The sequence below is a fragment of the Panulirus ornatus genome, chromosome 3, assembly GCF_036320965.1.
Source record: "Panulirus ornatus isolate Po-2019 chromosome 3, ASM3632096v1, whole genome shotgun sequence".
In the NCBI taxonomy this organism is placed as follows: Eukaryota; Metazoa; Arthropoda; class Malacostraca; order Decapoda; family Palinuridae; genus Panulirus; species Panulirus ornatus.
The window spans coordinates 24,945,210-24,964,415 of NC_092226.1; the positions used below are offsets into that span (position 1 = coordinate 24,945,210).

Below are 19,206 nucleotides of genomic sequence, written 5' to 3' on the forward strand. Positions count from 1 at the left end.
CGGCCAGTGACAGAGGGAGCCTGGCTCTCGTGGGGCCGGGTGGGATAACAAGCTCAACCCTCTACGCCCAGTACTTGTGTCCCTCACCACCGGCGGGACGCCCTAGGGCGTAGGCCCCGCACCTCCTGAGTTGTAGGAAGGTTTAATCTCAAACAACAACAGTCAGTGAGTCGCGTCTCAGGATCATAATATGGTTAATGAATAATGTCTGTCCTTGAACTGACCCATGCATTAGGTACCCCGCTTGTTACGGTGGGCCAGTCGGATCCTTCTCCGTTCACTACGGCTCATTATCTTCTGTCTGTAGGCCAGCGTGCTCTCCTGGCACAAATTTGTGTTTGTTACGACACCAGCTTAAATTTTTTTCGTATTTTCTTTTTTCTTAGTAGCACATATCAAAAGCTCTTAGCAAGTCTGAGCATATATCATCTGAGGCTATTTGTGAATGCGATATATATATATATATATATATATATATATATATATATATATATACGTGGGAAGTATTCTTTCACCCCTATCCCCAGGGATAATATACATATATATATACATATACACACACACACACATACACACACATACGCACATACACTGGAGGAAGTGAAGTGTTTTAGATATCTGGGAGTGGATCTGTCAGCGGATGGAACCATGGAAGCGGAAGTGGATCATAGGGTGGGGGAGGGGGCGAAAATTTTGGGAGCCTTGAAAAATGTGTGGAAGTCGAGAACATTATCTCGAAAGCAAAAATGGGTATGTTTGAGGAATAGTGGTTCCAACAATGTTGTATGGTTGCGAGGCGTGGGCTATGATAGAGATGTGCGCAGGAGGATGGATGTGCTGGAAATGAGATGTTTGAGGACAATGTGTGGTGTGAGGTGGTTTGATCGAGTAAGTAACGTAAGGGTAGGGTGGTGTGGTTGGTAGTGTGATGTATGGAGGAAAGGTATTGCAGGTGAGTATGGACACTGTAGGGACATAGATGGTTTACAGGTTGGAGGTGCACATGGAAGTAAGGACATGAAGTTGCAGAGGGAAGCAGACGTACAGGTAAGGGGGAACATAACGTATGATGATGGAGAAACAGTGGACAGGATCGGGAGTGAAAGTGCCATCTACGTCTTACACAAACCATCGCTACACGTCAAGGTGTTGATAGAAAAATTTTTTGTCGGGAGTTTTCTTCATAGGTCGTTAGCGCAAAGGAAGTCGGCACCTCTTGTACCTTACAGTTATCCTTTGTTGTCATCAGGTGGTGTTAGACCGTCATTATTAATTAAGTGCTAGTTAGAGTAGATACTGTGTATTCGTTAGGTTTAAAGCTACTATGAAGCAACGCTGTGTTGTTTATTATTGCAGCTAATTGCTTTATGCTGTAAATCGTTGCTGTGTATGCGAGGGGGTTTTGCCATTTTTTCTCATTCATTGCGCATATCAATGGTGTGAACTGTCTAAAGCCAGAAATAAATTACTTTATTAAAGAATAGTAATGAATCTTTTGTATATAATCTTGACATATCATTTGCAAAATATCTTGACTTATAAACGTAAAGCTATCTTTGACGTCATATCCTCATTCTGTCTCGGGGAATTGAAACTGGCAGAGGAGGGAGCTATATATATATATATATATATATATTCCCTGGGGATAGGGGAGAAAGAATACTTCCCACGTATTCCCTGCGTGTCGTAGAAGGCGACTAAAAGGGGAGGGAGCGGGGGGCTGGAAATCCTCCCCTCTCGTTTTTTTTTAATTTTCCAAAAGAAGGAACAGAGAATTGGGCCAGGTGAGGGTATTCCCTCAAGGGCCCAGTCCTCTGTTCTTAACGCTACCTCGCTAATGCGGGAAATGGCAAATAGTTTGAAAGAAAAAAAAAAAAAAAAAAAAATATATATATATATATATATATATATATATATATATATATATATATATATATATATATATATATATATATATATTCTTCCATACTATTCGCCATTTCCCGCGTTAGCGAGGTAGCGTTAAGAACAGAGAACTGGGCCTTTGAGGGAATATCCTCACCTGGCCTCCTTCTCTGTTCCTTCTTTTGGAAAATCAAAAAAAAATGAGAGGGGAGGATTTCCAGCCCCCAGCTCCCTTCCCTTTTAGTCGCCTTGTACGACACGCAGGGAATACGTGGGAAGTATTCTTTCTCCTCTGTCCCCAGGGATAATATATATATATATATATATATATATATATATATATATATATATATATATATATATATATATATGTATATATATATACTGATAGTACGACAGTCACACAAGTCCGGAATGATTTTATGTATTTCAGTAGGAGTTCATTTATTGAAACTTTACAATACACAACGTGGTTCACGGAAGAAACCCGCCTCATCAAGTGTAAACAGTTCACAAAGTTTCAACTCCCAACATCATCTTATTGCCATGCCAGAGAAGACACTGTCTTGACCGTCGAAGGTAAAGTGAGGTTTCTTGTCCCTGGAAATACGCTATAAATCTTAATCCACACACCCTGTACCACTTCAGAAACCACACAGCTCCTCCCCAGTTTGGTGATCTGCGCATACCTTCACCCTCTCAGTCATTACCCTCCCATACAAATCACCAGGTATACTTAGCATGCTATAGTTTGAACACTCACCTTTATCCCCCTTGCCTTTATACAATAACCTTGTATATGCATTACGCCAGTCCTCGTGCACGTTACTATGATCTGATCATACATTGAAAACCTCCCTAACCTGTCAACAGTAGTCACTTTCTTCAGAAATTCAACTGCAATACCATTCACTCCAGCCGCCTTGTCACATTTCATCCTACAAAAGGCTTTAGCAACTCTTCTCTCTTCGCCAAACCACTCTCCATGACTCTGTCACTTCGCATACCACCTCGACCCAAACACCCAACATCTGCAACTCCATCATCAAACACATTCAGCAGTCCTTCAGAATAGTCACTCCATCTCATCCTTACTTAAACAGTTCCTGTTACCGCTTCCCCATTTGTTCCCTTCACCGATGTTCCCATTTTTTCTCTTGTTTTTTAGCATTATTAACTTCCTTAAAAACTTATTCTATCCAAAGTTTCCTGATACTCGCTCACTCCAACACTCATTTCCACTCCTTTTTAACCCATGCATCTTCCTTCTGATTCATCCCGGTTTTTCATAAACTTTACTCGCTCATTTGCACTTCTTCCTTGTCAGTACCGCCCACATTCCTCTCGTTTTTCTTTCACAAGCGACTTCACTTTCGTCATCCCACCACACTCTACCCTTTCTAATCTGCCCACCTCCCACCTTACGCATGTCTCATTCATCTTGCACATGCCAACACTGCTTTCTTAGATATCTTCCATTCCTCACCCACTCCTCCAGCTTCGTTTACTCTCACCTTTGGCGATTTTACACTGTGTCTCCTGGTATTTCTTCACACAGGTCTCTTTTCCAAGCTTTCTTACTCTCATTAGTCTCTTCTCATTCATAAAGTTTCCTATCTTCCAGAAAACCTCTATAAATCCTCACCCTCGCTTCCACAGTGTAATGATCAGACATCCCACCAGCTGCCACGTTCAGAACACTCATCCAAAGTCTCTCTTTTACATGTTTATCAGTTAGTTTATGATCCAGTCATGCCCGCCTTTCTACTCACATTCGTATACTTGCTTGTGTCCCTCCTTTTAAAGCAGGTATTCCCAGCCACTAGTTTTATATATATATATATATATATATATATATATATATATATATATATATATATATATATATATATATATATATATATATATGTGTGTGTGTGTGTGTGTGTGTGTTTGCAGAGAGAGAGAAAAAAACTACCGGTAATATGAGTGCCAGTGCCACGGTCGGTGCAGTTACAAAAAAAAAAAAAGGAAAATGTATTTCGTAATGATTCCGGCAGTAGTCAGTAATGTATTACCGCGAGAAACTTTATTATCCAGATACATAAGCAGTTGATAAAGTCATTTTGGCTCGTCCTCCTGTTATGCATTCCCGTGACGACAACCCTTCATCTCCTTGCCCCGCCAAAAGTTAATCAGATTATTGCCATTTTCATCCCGTTCACCTCCTGCACACTAATGAAAGTTCTGAGTCCACATTTTTTTAATCAGCATACTTTATCCGCGAGATATTTTGCTATGAATGTTGACTATGTATGAGGCGTCTCTAAAAGTGATTGCTAGGATAACGAACCTTGTACGGTAGACAGTTGAAAAAGCTACATAATTTGATGTAGTTCCATTAGAATATGATTCATTCATGGCGTCTGTGTTAGGGTTTATCGCCCCCACCTTGGGTGGAGATGATTGATATAAAATGAGACAACGAAGAGATTCCTACTGAAGTTTTAATCACCTTCGATATCCAGACGGCGGAGATATATGAATATATATACTGTACGGGAAGTAGAGTGTCTTAACGTGAGAGGGGATGGGATTATTGGCGCATTCCCTTAATTCACACATGGCGTTCCAGGGGGATGGACACGGGACACTTAGTTGTTACAATGTGTTCCAGGGGAATGGACACGGGGCACTCAGTTATTGTGTTAATTGTCATGTGTCTTTAAGATGTGTCTTTAAGAATTTTCATTCAGGAACACTTAGATAATTGTGATCATACTCGGTAAAGAATATCATCTTTGAAGGAATCACATGTGTTTATGTGAAGTCCCTGAATTCAGGTGTTGCATAATCTCACTTCTGTAAGATGTTTTTTTATTGGTGAGAAATTTAGATACTGACCGAGTGAAGGTCTTTGCATGTAATATAAGTGTGGCTTCTTCGTAGTCAAGGACCAAGTGGAATTGACATATATATATATATATATATATATATATATATATATATATATATATATATATATATATATATATATATATATATATATATAAACACACACACACACACACAAAGGAATGGTTTATTGAGGTCAGCAGGGTGAGCTGCTACCTACGCCTGCCATTCATTCCGCTTCTTTCCACCTCTGAGCAAAAACTGTCACTCATATTGACACCAGAGATCGACCCGGAATTGCTTGAAATGCTTCTATAACTTTTATTCTACTTTATTATTTTCTTCTGTATTTAATGTGTGTCTGTATTTATTCTTTTTCTGAGGATTTTGGGTTCTTCATCCCTTCTTCCATCTCCGAACGGAAAAAAAAGAAAATGTCGGGTACGTAGCTTGACCTAAATTTATATTACATAATCTCTTATTTCTGTGGTACAGGTTTCTGTAGCTCCCTGAGCTGTCTTAATTTACCTCTTCCTGACTCAGGTTCTTCCACGTGTACACTACTCACCTGCTCTTTGATAAAGTTGTTCCATCTGTACACTACTTTTTGATATTCGTTGAGGTTGTTCTACATGTACAATACTCTCTTTCTCTTACTGTTCCATATATACACCACTCTTTCGCCCTTTAATGAGACTGTTCCACATGTACCCCACTCTCTTGCTCTTTGATGAGGCTGTTCCACATATATGTTTTCACTTAGTTCCAGATATGCACTGCTCTCTTGCTCACACAATGTTTCCTGGCCTGGCACTTCTTTCGCCAAGTATTCTTTAGCGTCCTTCATGACCCGTGCGAATGTAAGGGTGGGCATCGTGTCCTCACTGTCTGTTCTTCCCCAGTGTGTGGGTAGCACATGGGCAGCCCTCTCTGCGGTACAGCTTTCCTCCCGACGGATCGGATTCTGGCATCGTCCTCGACGTGTTCCAGTGCACTTCCCTCAGCGAGTGTGTGTACGTCTTAACGTGAGGAGACCAAGGTGTCTGCCTATTCGTCCCTTGAGTCGATCATACATTGTAGATCCTTTCTTGAAATTCTATTTATTTGACGTAGTTTAAGGCGCAATCCTGACAGTGGCAGTGATGTAGTTTGTTTCCCACGCATATTACGAGTGATATATCTGGTGATTAGGTATGCAAATTTTCAACAGTATGGTCCCTTTCACTGGCTGATTCATCGTACCCTATTGTCTCAGATGTGATAGGTAAACTCAAGTCTGTGCGCACCCTCTTCCCTCGTCAGCTCATTATAATTGTTTGGATTGAATTTCATTGGTCATTTATCCGACCCACTCATTGTTGACCTCTGGCAAGGTCTCGTTGCTGCTTTTGCCCCGTAGTTCATTCGTTTGGCATCGTCGGTAAACATATACCTCATTCATGTCTCTCTGATAAGTAATTTACAAAGTACAGAAACAACTGTAACTACAGTTTGTTCTGAGGCGCCCTTAAGTTCTCTCTTAAATAATTTTTCACACCGTTGAAGACGTCTCCGCTTACACGAGCGTGGAGCTTCAGTTCCTTTATCCGAGGACGTGTGTCAAAAGAAGAGCTTCCCTGGCTGTTTCAGGGTTAGCAGTCCATCCTCCTCCTATCTCTCGTGTCCACGGTGTTGCGAAGCTCTCAGTAAAGTCAAAGAAATTCGTAGCGCATTATTTTTTATGATTACATGCGTCTTTCAGCAGTTCCAGCAATATGTCGTATGTCTGTTTTCGTATGACTTTAGTCGCTTCCAGGCCACTCTTGTTAATGATACTGATGTGTGTGTGTGTGTGTGTGTGTGACTGCTTCTTCTCGATAAAAAGAAAAATGTCAGGAACATTACACAGCATCTGACGTAAATATGTATTCAGAATGGAACTGATGGAAAAATCTCTGGTAATCTGTTGTAGATACGTGAGAGGGACATAGCGAGCCTCCCAGGCGTTTTAGTTACAGGTTACGAGAACCTTCCTACAAGGGGAGCGCCTGTGTTACCCCTTCCGTCCCAGGGTAACGATTACAGCACGTTGAACACCAGAGCCAGGGTGCTTCAGGGCGATGATCCCTCACCGAACCTCTTGCCTATACTGCCAGTCAGCATTTCATCTCTGTATATTCAATTAGCCGAGACGACAAAAGCAACTGATTTCATATATTATATATATATATATATATATATATATATATATATATATATATATATATATATACACACTCTGACTTATGCCAGTTGTCCAATTTATCGACCAACCTCTATAGAAGGATGAACAGCTGGGTTTACTGTGGACCGACTGCCGCAACCAAGATACGAGCGAAAGCGCTCGATCTTGCATGTCCCGTAAATGCGTTATTATCAGTAGTGTCAACCGTTACACCAGGGGGGTCCTTATGAAATTGGTCATAATACAGGAGGAGTAGCGGACGGGGCCTCCGGCTGGGTCATTGCATGTGAAGGGAGGAGTTGTTTGTCCTCCACGTTCACTTCCTTAGCTCTGTACTGAACCCCTGTGCTGTTGACGTGTCAGTATCATGGTTATGGTGTTGCCGTGTATGACGTCTACAGTGTTGCTATGGCAGTATGACGGTTATGGTGCTCCCGTGTCAGTATAACCGCTAGGTTGTTAATGTGTTGGCATGATGGTTATGGTCTTGCACTATCATTATCAGTATGACTGTGTCGGTGCCACTGTAGTGTTGTTGTTGGGTAGGAGCGTCACTGGTGGTGTTGTCATACCATTTTGTGTATTTTTGCTGTGTTTGTTCGTTGGTTATCACGAGTGTGTGTCTGGGTATGAAGGCTTTCTATGTGTGTTTGTCTTGCTGGTGTTTGTGCGTCCGGACGCGTATGTCTGTGGCTGAATACAGGCTCCTGGATTTAGTATTACTCTAAATGAGGCGGATAGTTTAGCTGCATTGAGTGGATTGCCTTTCATGGCAGATAATGCACAGTACCTGAGCCTTGTGATTATTTTGAAAGCAGAATTCGTAGAATTTTGCAAAGGATCATGTTGAGGTCACATTCACGATTCTTCTTGAATACAGAAATAGAAAGAAAAACAAATATCTAGTCAGACTTAAGGAGGGAATTAGCTTTGCGATGGTTCAATACCATCTCTCCTCCCTGTAATCTACAGCGTTCAGCTGAGGCTATGCTCCCGCTTTCCTTCTAGCTTGCAGCTCTGGCTCCATCATCATCATCATCATCACTGGCCGGTGCATTAGATTTCTCCCAAAGGCTCGTACATCTTGTGTATTTTCACTTGGGTTCCTTTTATTTTCTCGCTACCGATTCCCTTCCCTTTGGTGACTCATAGGCTCGTGGTGTGTGTTTGGGGTGTGTGTGATTCCGTCGGGAAAGACCTGCCCCTCTTGTAATAATAGTTACTTGGGATTGTTTATCTATGATTTAGCCGTCATGTTATAAGGAACGTGGAACGGTCCAGGGCTGGCTGGCCGCTCCGCCTTTAGTAGGCATAAGGACCCTGAACTTTTGTATTCATCGTAGATGATATCCCCGTTGTGTGCTTCATCGAAGCTGTAGAATATGACCTCAAGTCTAAATGTAACCCAGAATATTTCCATGTGACCTAATGCATGTCAGTGTGATTCATCGTATGTTCTTGTGATCCAGTATATCTTCATGTGACACAAAAGTATATCAATGTGACTGAATGCATCCGTGTGCCCCATTTTATGTCCATGTAACCCAGTATACTGTGCATGTGTGTTCATTTGACCCATTTATGTCCTTATGTCCACACTGACACATATGAGCTGGCCCTTCATCATAAGTAATATTTTAGAATATACAAAATATTCAAATTCTAATACTCAGCATGAAGCTGTAAATGTGCTGAAGGCACAAAGGTATTATTTACTTACTATGTCACAGGCGTCTTTGGCCAGAGATGATTAATGAAATTCTCTGGTGTATTTTAGCTTGTAGTGTTTTTGTTCACACACACACACACAAAAAAAAAAAAAAAAAATTAAGGGTTTGAACTCCTTCCTGAATTTGTTTACAGATGATGCAAAAGTAATATTAAGGAATTGAGAAGGGAGGAGAACTGCATCAGGTTATAAGGGGATATGAGCAAACTCCAAAGTTGATCTGATACGTGGCTGATGAAATTCATCCTAAGTAAATGTAAATTAATGAAGATAAAGGAAACATGAATGGTCTCAGTATGATTTTCATTTAGCTGCATCGTTCCTAACCTGTCGCCAGAGTCCCACATTTGGAGAACAGTGAATGAAACAAACTGTTTGCTGGTAAAATATCAGAATAGCTTTCAGGTATATGGATATGGCTAGATTTAGCTAACTGTTCATGTTCTATACAAGGTTAGAATTAGAATAAGCTTCCAAAGTTTGACCACTGCAGCTAAAGGAGCGCAAAGAGCCGAAAGAGAAGGTCCAGAGGATGGCAACAAAGATGGTATCCGAATAATGAGAGCTAAGTTTCAGAGAAGAGTTAAAAAGGCTTTAAATTTGCCTACCTTGGAGGAAAGAAGAGTGAGAGGTGACTTGATCACAAGCTTTAAGTTTAAGAACCAAATCGATGGCGTGAACAGTGAAGTTCTTCGAGAGATAGAGGAATACAGTCACCAGCTATAAACTTGTAAAACAAAATGTAGAGAAGTACTTTTATAGCACAAGAGTGGTGGATGAACGGAATAGAATGATTTCAGGACATGGCTAACGCAGACGACATACAAGGAAATTAAGTTGTTTGACACAGAATATTCAAGATATGGAGCCCCCACGAGTGTACAACTCTCACCTGAGACAGTACAAATAGGTAAGAGCTAATTGATTATACACATAAACACGTAAACACTACTGGTTGACTTGGACACATCATGGAAAATGGTAGCTTACTGTCTATCACATGTAATACATGCGAATAAATTTTAAACGCTATTATGGAAAAGAAATCTCAGTTTGAATACATTTTCATGATGCTGATGACTTACCAGAGCTTCAGCATCTCAGCCTGGCACTGGTGGTGGCATGGAGACTGGAATGGTCATACTGCATCTTGTACCTGGTACTGGTGGTGGCATGGGGACTGGAAAGGCCTTACTGCATCTTGTATCTGGTACTGGTGGTGGCAGGAGACTGGAAAGGCCTTACTGCATCTTGTACCTGGTACTGGTGGTGGCAGGGGACTGGAAAGGTCATACTGGCTCCCGTACTAGTGGTGGCATGGGGACTGGAATGGTCGTACTGCATCTTGTACCTTCTACTAGTGGTGGCATGGGGACTGGAATGGTCGTACTGCATCTTGTACCTTCTACTAGTGGTGGCATGGGGACTGGAATGGTCGTACTGCATCTTGTACCTTCTACTAGTGGTGGCATGGGGACTGGAATGGTCGTACTGCATCTTGTACCTTCTACTAGTGGTGGCATGGGGACTGGAATGGTCGTACTGCATCTTGTACCTTCTACTAGTGGTGGCATGGGGACTGGAATGGTCGTACTGCATCTTGTACCTTCTACTAGTGGTGGCATGGGGACTGGAATGGTCGTACTGCATCTTGTACCTTCTACTAGTGGTGGCATGGGGACTGGAATGGTCGTACTGCATCTTGTACCTTCTACTAGTGGTGGCATGGGGACTGGAATGGTCGTACTGCATCTTGTACCTTCTACTAGTGGTGGCATGGGGACTGGAATGGTCGTACTGCATCTTGTACCTTCTACTAGTGGTGGCATGGGGACTGGAATGGTCGTACTGCATCTTGTACCTTCTACTAGTGGTGGCATGGGGACTGGAATGGTCGTACTGCATCTTGTACCTTCTACTAGTGGTGGCATGGGGACTGGAATGGTCGTACTGCATCTTGTACCTTCTACTAGTGGTGGCATGGGGACTGGAATGGTCGTACTGCATCTTGTACCTTCTACTAGTGGTGGCATGGGGACTGGAATGGTCGTACTGCATCTTGTACCTTCTACTAGTGGTGGCATGGGGACTGGAATGGTCGTACTGCATCTTGTACCTTCTACTAGTGGTGGCATGGGGACTGGAATGGTCGTACTGCATCTTGTACCTTCTACTAGTGGTGGCATGGGGACTGGAATGGTCGTACTGCATCTTGTACCTTCTACTAGTGGTGGCATGGGGACTGGAATGGTCGTACTGCATCTTGTACCTTCTACTAGTGGTGGCATGGGGACTGGAATGGTCGTACTGCATCTTGTACCTTCTACTAGTGGTGGCATGGGGACTGGAATGGTCGTACTGCATCTTGTACCTTCTACTAGTGGTGGCATGGGGACTGGAATGGTCGTACTGCATCTTGTACCTTCTACTAGTGGTGGCATGGGGACTGGAATGGTCGTACTGCATCTTGTACCTTCTACTAGTGGTGGCATGGGGACTGGAATGGTCGTACTGCATCTTGTACCTTCTACTAGTGGTGGCATGGGGACTGGAATGGTCGTACTGCATCTTGTACCTTCTACTAGTGGTGGCATGGGGACTGGAATGGTCGTACTGCATCTTGTACCTTCTACTAGTGGTGGCATGGGGACTGGAATGGTCGTACTGCATCTTGTACCTTCTACTAGTGGTGGCATGGGGACTGGAATGGTCGTACTGCATCTTGTACCTTCTACTAGTGGTGGCATGGGGACTGGAATGGTCGTACTGCATCTTGTACCTTCTACTAGTGGTGGCATGGGGACTGGGACTGGAATGGTCGTACTGCATCTTGTACCTTCTACTAGTGGTGGCATGGGGACTGGAATGGTCGTACTGCATCTTGTACCTTCTACTAGTGGTGGCATGGGGACTGGAATGGTCGTACTGCATCTTGTACCTTCTACTAGTGGTGGCATGGGGACTGGAATGGTCGTACTGCATCTTGTACCTTCTACTAGTGGTGGCATGGGGACTGGAATGGTCGTACTGCATCTTGTACCTGGTACTGGTGGTGGCAGGGGACTGGAAAGGTCGTACTGGCTCCCGTGGTACTAGCTCATCTACCTTGTACTAGTGGTGGCGTGGGGACTGAAACTGTCGTCCTGGATCCCCTTCTTAGCACTTAAGGTGGCAGGGGGACTAGCACGGTCGTACTGGCTCCTCTTCCTGGTACTGGTGGTGGCAGGGGGAATGGAACGATAGTGTTGGCTCCCGTACCTAGTATGGGACAGGAGCGGTCCTGCTGGGTCCCATACCTGGTACTGGTGGTGGCCTGGGAACTGGAATGGTCGTGCTGGCTCCCGCACCAAGTACTGGTGGTGGCAGGGGACTGGAGTGGTCTTGCTGGCCGCCCCAGTGCCTAGCACTAGTGCCGGCCTCAAAGGCCCTGGAAAGATTGTCTTGATCCCAATACTTGTTACTGGTGGTGGCGGGGGGCTGGAGTGGTCTTGCTGGCCGCCCCAGTGCCTAGCACTAGTGCTGGCCTCAAGGGCCCTGGAAAGATTGTCTTGATCCCGTACCTAGTACTGGTGGTGGCGGGGGGACTGGAACGGTCCTCCTGGCTCCCGTACCTCGCACTAGTGGGGGCAGGAGGGCTGGAACGGACAATCTGGCTCCCCTATAGGTACTAGTGTTGGGATGGGGTGAGGGGGTCGGGTGTGCTGGAATGGTGGCGCTTGAGTTGCAGCGTTAAGGTTAGCAACATTAAGGTGTTTAAAACGCTCGACAGGACTGTGTGAGGGAATCTAAATGCCTTCATTTGAAAACGTTTATCAGTACCTTGATGTTTATGACGCATATGTAGCTGTATTGTATAGTGCAATACTCTATACAGAGCACTGTTGTTTAGCAGGTCCCGCAAAGCCGCATTTTCAACATAAACACGAAAAGAAAAAAAAAATCAGTTTTTGAAGCCGTGAATTTATACCAAATTCATGAAACACATCAGCTGGAGTCATACCCCACGGTGATGTTAAGCTAAACACTGCCCTAACACGGAGAGCCGTAGCCTCGCTCTGATGTTTAGTGAGGTCTGAGCGGGTCGGCGGCCAGTGAAACACAAGGAAAAAATGTCACGGGTCGATTCCAGGTGAGAATTTTTACAGCCGCCCGTCACCAGGTGAGGCGGAGAGCGCCACCATCCTAGCCTGGCCTAGCCTGCCGCTCCGCGTCCCGACCACTGCACGCCTGGCTTAACCTTACTCACCTACGGCGGTTATCGCCTTCCGTTCGCTGGCTTAACTTTGTTGATATAGATTATCATCATAGGTATCTTGTGGTAGACTTATCGATGGGTGTTATTGTGTTTGTTGTGTTTATTGGCTCTGGCTAACTGCCACGATGCCTTTTTGAGGTGTCGACTTGTAATTACTGGCTTGAGGAAATGTTTAAGGTACGTTGGTTTGCTACAGGCTTGTGTGTGTTACAGTAAGACATCCTAGCTTAAGTTGTATATACCAACATGGGAAGATAGTTTGAAATTGGTGGAATCTGTGTGCTCAACATTCTAGTAATAATCTCTTTCTGGACAAAAACTTTTTAGAGTTCGACATTTCGCATTTATGGCTTCTGTATTTTCGGTTCGCTATCTTCCAATCGCTCACAGTGAATAATTTCGATCGTGTTAAAATTTTCATACGTGTGTTGATCATGTTTGTGCTTTACAGCATGCGCTCGATGTCTGCTATATGTTTTGTTCTTTTTCGCCACGAATGAAATGCAGTTCGTGCTGACAAAACTAGTGAATATTGTTAGGAATAAAGCAGTAATTGTTGATTTCATTACATATATAGTTCTGAAAGTGATTTTTTTGTATGGTTATGAAGTGGATGAATAAGGATCACGACCAAAAGTCACGCTGCTTGTACCTGGTAGAGATGAAAATGAAGGAATGTATGTGGTTGTCAGCAGCACCGTTGATACAGTTGCAGGAGCAGTTGCCCCGGGTCGTCTGTTGGCATCCATTGAGTTGCGACTCACGTCCTCGGTCATATTAACTGCTGTGGTGGTCGAACGTATATAGTTTTCATATTTTTACATATATGTAGGTGTACTAATGCAAGGTATTGATGTGTATTTAAAAATCAATGACATGTATACATATATGTATGTTTTATGTTGGGCAGACTAGTAAGGATCTTTCTGTTAGACTTAAGCAACATAGATACAGATAAGAACAGGACAAGAATCAAATGTCTTATTCAATCACGTAAGGAATTATGATCGCTGTATTGATTGGAGTAATGCCATCTCAGTTATTAGATCTAACTCTTTTATTAAATACCCAAAGATTTGTAACATTGATATAAGTGAAGGTCCATACAAATTGGATAGCTTTATTGTTGATAAAATTTGTAAACAGTTCCATTTCTTGTCCACGTGATAAATTTTATGATACGCATGTTGCCAGACTTGAACGCACCTGACCTCCATTCGGGTAGTCCAAATGGCGTCTTAGCTACGTCTCTTCTTTGTATATCATCTGACTTATATTTCCTTCATGTAGCTTCCCTGATGATGTGATTATGCCACGAAAGTTCACTTGGAAACTTAGTGTTTAAACACTACATTTGTCCAGGACCACTTTCTCAATAACCCAGGAGCAAGGGTGCGCTAGCTTCAGTCGCAGGGACAGGATATACTCGAGTGTTTGAAGCGAGTTCCTTGACGCGACTATAGTTTAAATTTTTGGAGATGCAACATCGCCAGGGGTGACTTTCAACTTGTGAGCGAAATAAAAAGCAGGCGGGGCCTGTATATATATATATATATATATATATATATATATATATATATATATATATATATATATATATATATTATTTTATTATTTTATTATACTTTGTCGCTGTCTCCCGCGTTTGCGAGGTAGCGCAAGGAAACAGACGAAAGAAATGGCCCAACCCCGCCCCATACACATGTATATACATACGTCCACACACGCAAATATACATACCTACACAGCTTTCCATGGTTTACCCCAGACGCTTCACATGCCTTGATTCAATCCACTGACAGCACGTCAACCCCGGTATACCACATCGCTCCAATTCACTCTATTCCTTGCCCTCCTTTCACCCTCCTGCATGTTCAGGCCCCGATCACACAAAATCTTTTCCACTCCATCTTTCCACCTCCAATTTGGTCTCCCTCTTCTCCTCGTTCCCTCCACCTCCGACACATATATCCTCTTGGTCAATCTTTCCTCATTCATATATATATATATATATATATATATATATATATATATATATATATATATATATATATATATATATATATATAATAGAATTTCTTTTTTCAATGTTGTGTGTATCGTAAAAGTTTTGTGACACAATTACGCACTTCTGTGTTTAGTAGCTTAACTGAACTAACGTTCTTGGTGAAAACGTGACTACGATTTTCTGTTGCGTATTTTTGTCTTCCGGATTTAATACCCAATTCGTTTCATTCACTTAGTTTCATTAAATCGCTTTTACGAGTATTTTGATGTTCCTTCAAGGAAATCGTGCAGCTTTGATAATGACTGGAATTATAGCCTTGGCTAAGCTTCACTGTTATTTGATAAAGTATCATAACTCATTTTTACATCCGTGCATCGCAGGAGGCCAGTTGATTGATGATCATATGGTTTCCTGTGCCTGTATGTGGCAGTTTTGCGAGGTAGATAAGCCGATAGTTAAGTAGGAGGGCTGGTAGATAGGCAGAAGGGCGGGTAGGTAGGTAGGCGAGTAGGCTAGCCGAGAAAAACATTCGGAGGCGGAGGGCAGGCGGGCGGTAACCGAGATGGTAGGTAGTTGACTTTTATGACGGCCACAATAAACACGCTGACTCCCATTCTTCTCTTTTGTCTACTAGCCAATAAAAGCGCCCAGTGTGGATTTTTCGGATTATATAGTCCAAGGCAGGGAACCATACACACGGCCCTAAAATGGGTAGTGATGAACAGCAAACGAGGAAAAGATAGAGAGTGTAGAATCGAAAGACGACATGCCAGTAACCACGCTGACAGGGGCAGGAAGGAGACCGCGGGGGCTGCGTCCAAATTGGATTATATTTGAACTACGCTGTTGAGAGTTATTACTGTTGTTAAAGGGGGGAAAGTTATCTGTGCTCGGAAAGGTTAATCCCGTTTTAATCGGAGTGCGGAAGGATCAGCAACGCTTCTTATATTTTCCTTGATGATCGTTTTCTTTACACTTGTTACAAAAAAAGAAAGGTAATCTTTTTACTGTAAACGAATGTTAATTTTTCATGTAAGTTAACACTCGCGCTGTATGTACAGAGGAGGCTTAGTGTTACTTATATTATTAACTATAAACAAATGTTATGAATTACCTTAACTTTGGTTGATTACCAAAATTAATTGGTCCGTATTGGACATCATATGTTATTCCTGGAGCTTATCGATAATTACCAAGTCTACAGTTCTTGGTCTGTGATGAATATCTTTTTAATTGAAGATCACTCAATAGGTTCGGCCCATGATTAATGAGGAGACATTTCGAAATTAATTTAAGGAGATGGGTTCAGGTAAGTCCTGTTTGATGGTCATCTGTCCAGCAGGCTTATTTTCTCGTCCATATGGTGGAGGATTAAACTTGATAAAGAGGATTCATGTGTGTCTGAAGTGATTAACAGTACTTAATGAGGAATGATAAATATTGATCAATCTTTGTATGAGGACCATGTTTGCAATGTTCATTTCTATTATTGTTATCATTATTATTATTATTATTATTATTATTATTATTATTATTATTATTATTATCTTTTATTATCATTATAGTATCATTATTATTACTATTATTATTATTATTATTGTTATTATTATTATTATTATTATTATTAATGTTATTATATATAGTGTTATCATCCACTATATCATTATCACTGTCAGTTCTGTCATCATAATTATAAAGATGCGTATCCCATCACATCAACACTTGTGAAAACCGGAGCTGAGCGTCTGCTGGTGCAAAGTTATGCCATACATTATGAAACGATTTCCCGAAGATTGTCAACTGAATGTTTGGGTATTCAGTACAGCACTTGCTCTTCGTGATCTGGGAGGGTCATTGAGTGGGACATTTCAGTCATATGACAGTAATTGTCAGTGTTTTATAAGAAATTATCCTAAATTTTTGAATGAAATATAAGTTGTATTTGTGGCCTATCATACAGAGATAAACATCTTAGTATAAAGAAATGAATTTAGATGGGGATTTATTCCCGTTTTCTATTGAATTCTAATGTGATTTTCTTCCTCCAGGATGAACAGTTTAGTTCCTGACTCATCACATCCTGCATCACATATCATGAGAAAGTAAGTTAGAATTTCTTTTTTCATATTCCCCTTGAATCCTGTTTCCTTCAAGGTGTTCTCATAGGCCAGATCCTATTTCTTTAAAGGTGTTTTGTTGGGCCAAATCCTATTTCTTGCAAGGTGTTCTCTTAATCCAAAGTCGCACTCTTCTCGTGACCCTATGATGTGTAGCCCCGTGAACACGACGGTACGACCCTTGAGTATGAAGAATCAACCCTTGAGCACGACGGTACTACCCTTGAGTATGAAAAATCAACCCTAGAGCACGAAGGTACTACCCTTGAGTATGAAGCATCAACCCTTGAGCACGACGGTACTACCCTCGAGTGTGATGGCATAACCTCTGACCAGGCCTTTTTGAAGATGGGGTCAAGATCGTGCCTTCACACACAAGGTACCATACCGCTGTGCTCAAGGGACGTGCTGTCGTGCTGGAAGATGATATCGTCGAGGTCAAGGGTTGTACTGTTATGCCCAAGGGTCGTACCGTCGTGTTTAAGGCTTCGGTCGTTGTGATCAAGGGTTGCCCCGTTGTGATCAAGGGTCGTACCGTCGTGTTTAAGGCTCCTGTCGTTGTGATCAAGGGTTGTACCGTTGTGATCAAGGGTCGTAACGTCGTGTTTAAGGCTCCTGTCGTTGTGATCAAGGGTTGTACCGTTGTGATCAAGGGTTGTCCCGTTGTGATCAAGGGTTGTACCGTTGTGATCAAGGGTTGTCCCGTTGTGATCAAGGGTTGTCCCGTTGTGATCAAGGGTTGCCCCGTTGTGATCAAGGGTTGTACCGTTGTGATCAAGGGTCGTACCGTTGTGATCAAGGGTTGTACCGTTGTGATCAAGGGTTGTCCCGTTGTGATCAAGGGTTGTACCGTTGTGATCAAGGGTTGTACCGTTGTGATCAAGGGTCGTACCGTTGTGATCAAGGGTTGTCCCGTTGTGATCAAGGGTTGTCCCGTTGTGATCAAGGGTTGTACCGTTGTGATCAAGGGTTGTACCGTTGTGATCAAGGGTTGTACCGTTGTGATCAAGGGTTGTACCGTTGTGATCAAGGGTTGTACTGTTATCATCAAAAAGTTGGATAACCTTTCGTAATAGAGTTGTATCTTGATATGCTGAACCCCCCAGCAGACTGAGTCCTAAGATTTTGTTAAACCATCCAGGGTCCATGCAGACTGTTAAACCATCCAGAATCCATGGTTCCTATTCAGCCAGCCAAGATCTATTCCGTTGTCCCTATAAAAACCCAAATCCCATCCCATAGTCTTATAAAGCCTCCCCAAAATCTATCCTGTCGTCCCGTTAAACCGACCAAAACCCAACAGGCAGCTCTCTCAACCCACTATACGTCCGTTTCTTAATCCTGTTGAACCTGCGAGATAGATTCCAGACTCCTTAAACCACCCAAGCTCAATCCCATAGTCCTTTTAAATCGCAGAACAACTATACCCCATAGCCCTCTTAAATTACAGAACAACCATACCCCATAGCCCTCTTAAACCACAGAACAACCATAGCCCCCTTAAACCACAGAACAACCATACCCCATAGTCCTCTTAAACCACAGAACAACCATACCCCATAGCCCTCTTAAATTACAGAACAACCATACCCCATAGCCCTCTTAAATTACAGAACAACCATACCCCATAGCCCTCTTAAACCACAAAACAACCATAGCCCTCTTAAACCACAGGACAACCATACCCCATAGTCCTCTTAAACCACAGAACAACCATACCCCATAGTCCTCTTAAACCACAGAACAACCATACCCCATAGTCCTCTTAAACCACAGAACAACCATACCCCATAGTCCTCTTAAACCACAGGACAACCATACCCCATAGTCCTCTTAAACCACAGAACAACCATACCCCATAGCCCCCTTAAACCACAGAACAACCATACCCCATAGTCCTCTTAAACCACAGAACAACCATACCCCATAGTCCTCTTAAACCAACAAGAGGATGCCAAAGTCTGTATAAGGTCCCTTTTCCAATTCCCCCCAAGTCTCATTAAACCATTGTCTTGATAAATCGCACAAGAACTGTTCCTTAGTTCGGTTAAACCATGCAAATCCTCCTTGATATTATTTATATTGAAGTAACGATGGTTTTCCCAGTCCTGTTAAACCAGTCAGGATATTCACGAA

General features: G+C 42.6%; 1 protein-coding gene across 6 annotated transcripts in view; it reads left to right on the forward strand.

Annotated features, from left to right (window-relative positions):
• Positions 1–19,206, forward strand: part of LOC139761399 (Fanconi anemia group J protein homolog) — a 1,968,572-nt gene that overhangs the window by 628,382 nt on the left and 1,320,984 nt on the right. For all 6 annotated transcript variants that reach the window (XM_071685544.1, XM_071685606.1, XM_071685598.1 and 3 more), the window contains one exon: positions 17,002–17,055. The gene's annotated coding sequence lies outside the window, so the exon portion shown is untranslated. The remainder of the gene's footprint in view (positions 1–17,001; positions 17,056–19,206) is intronic.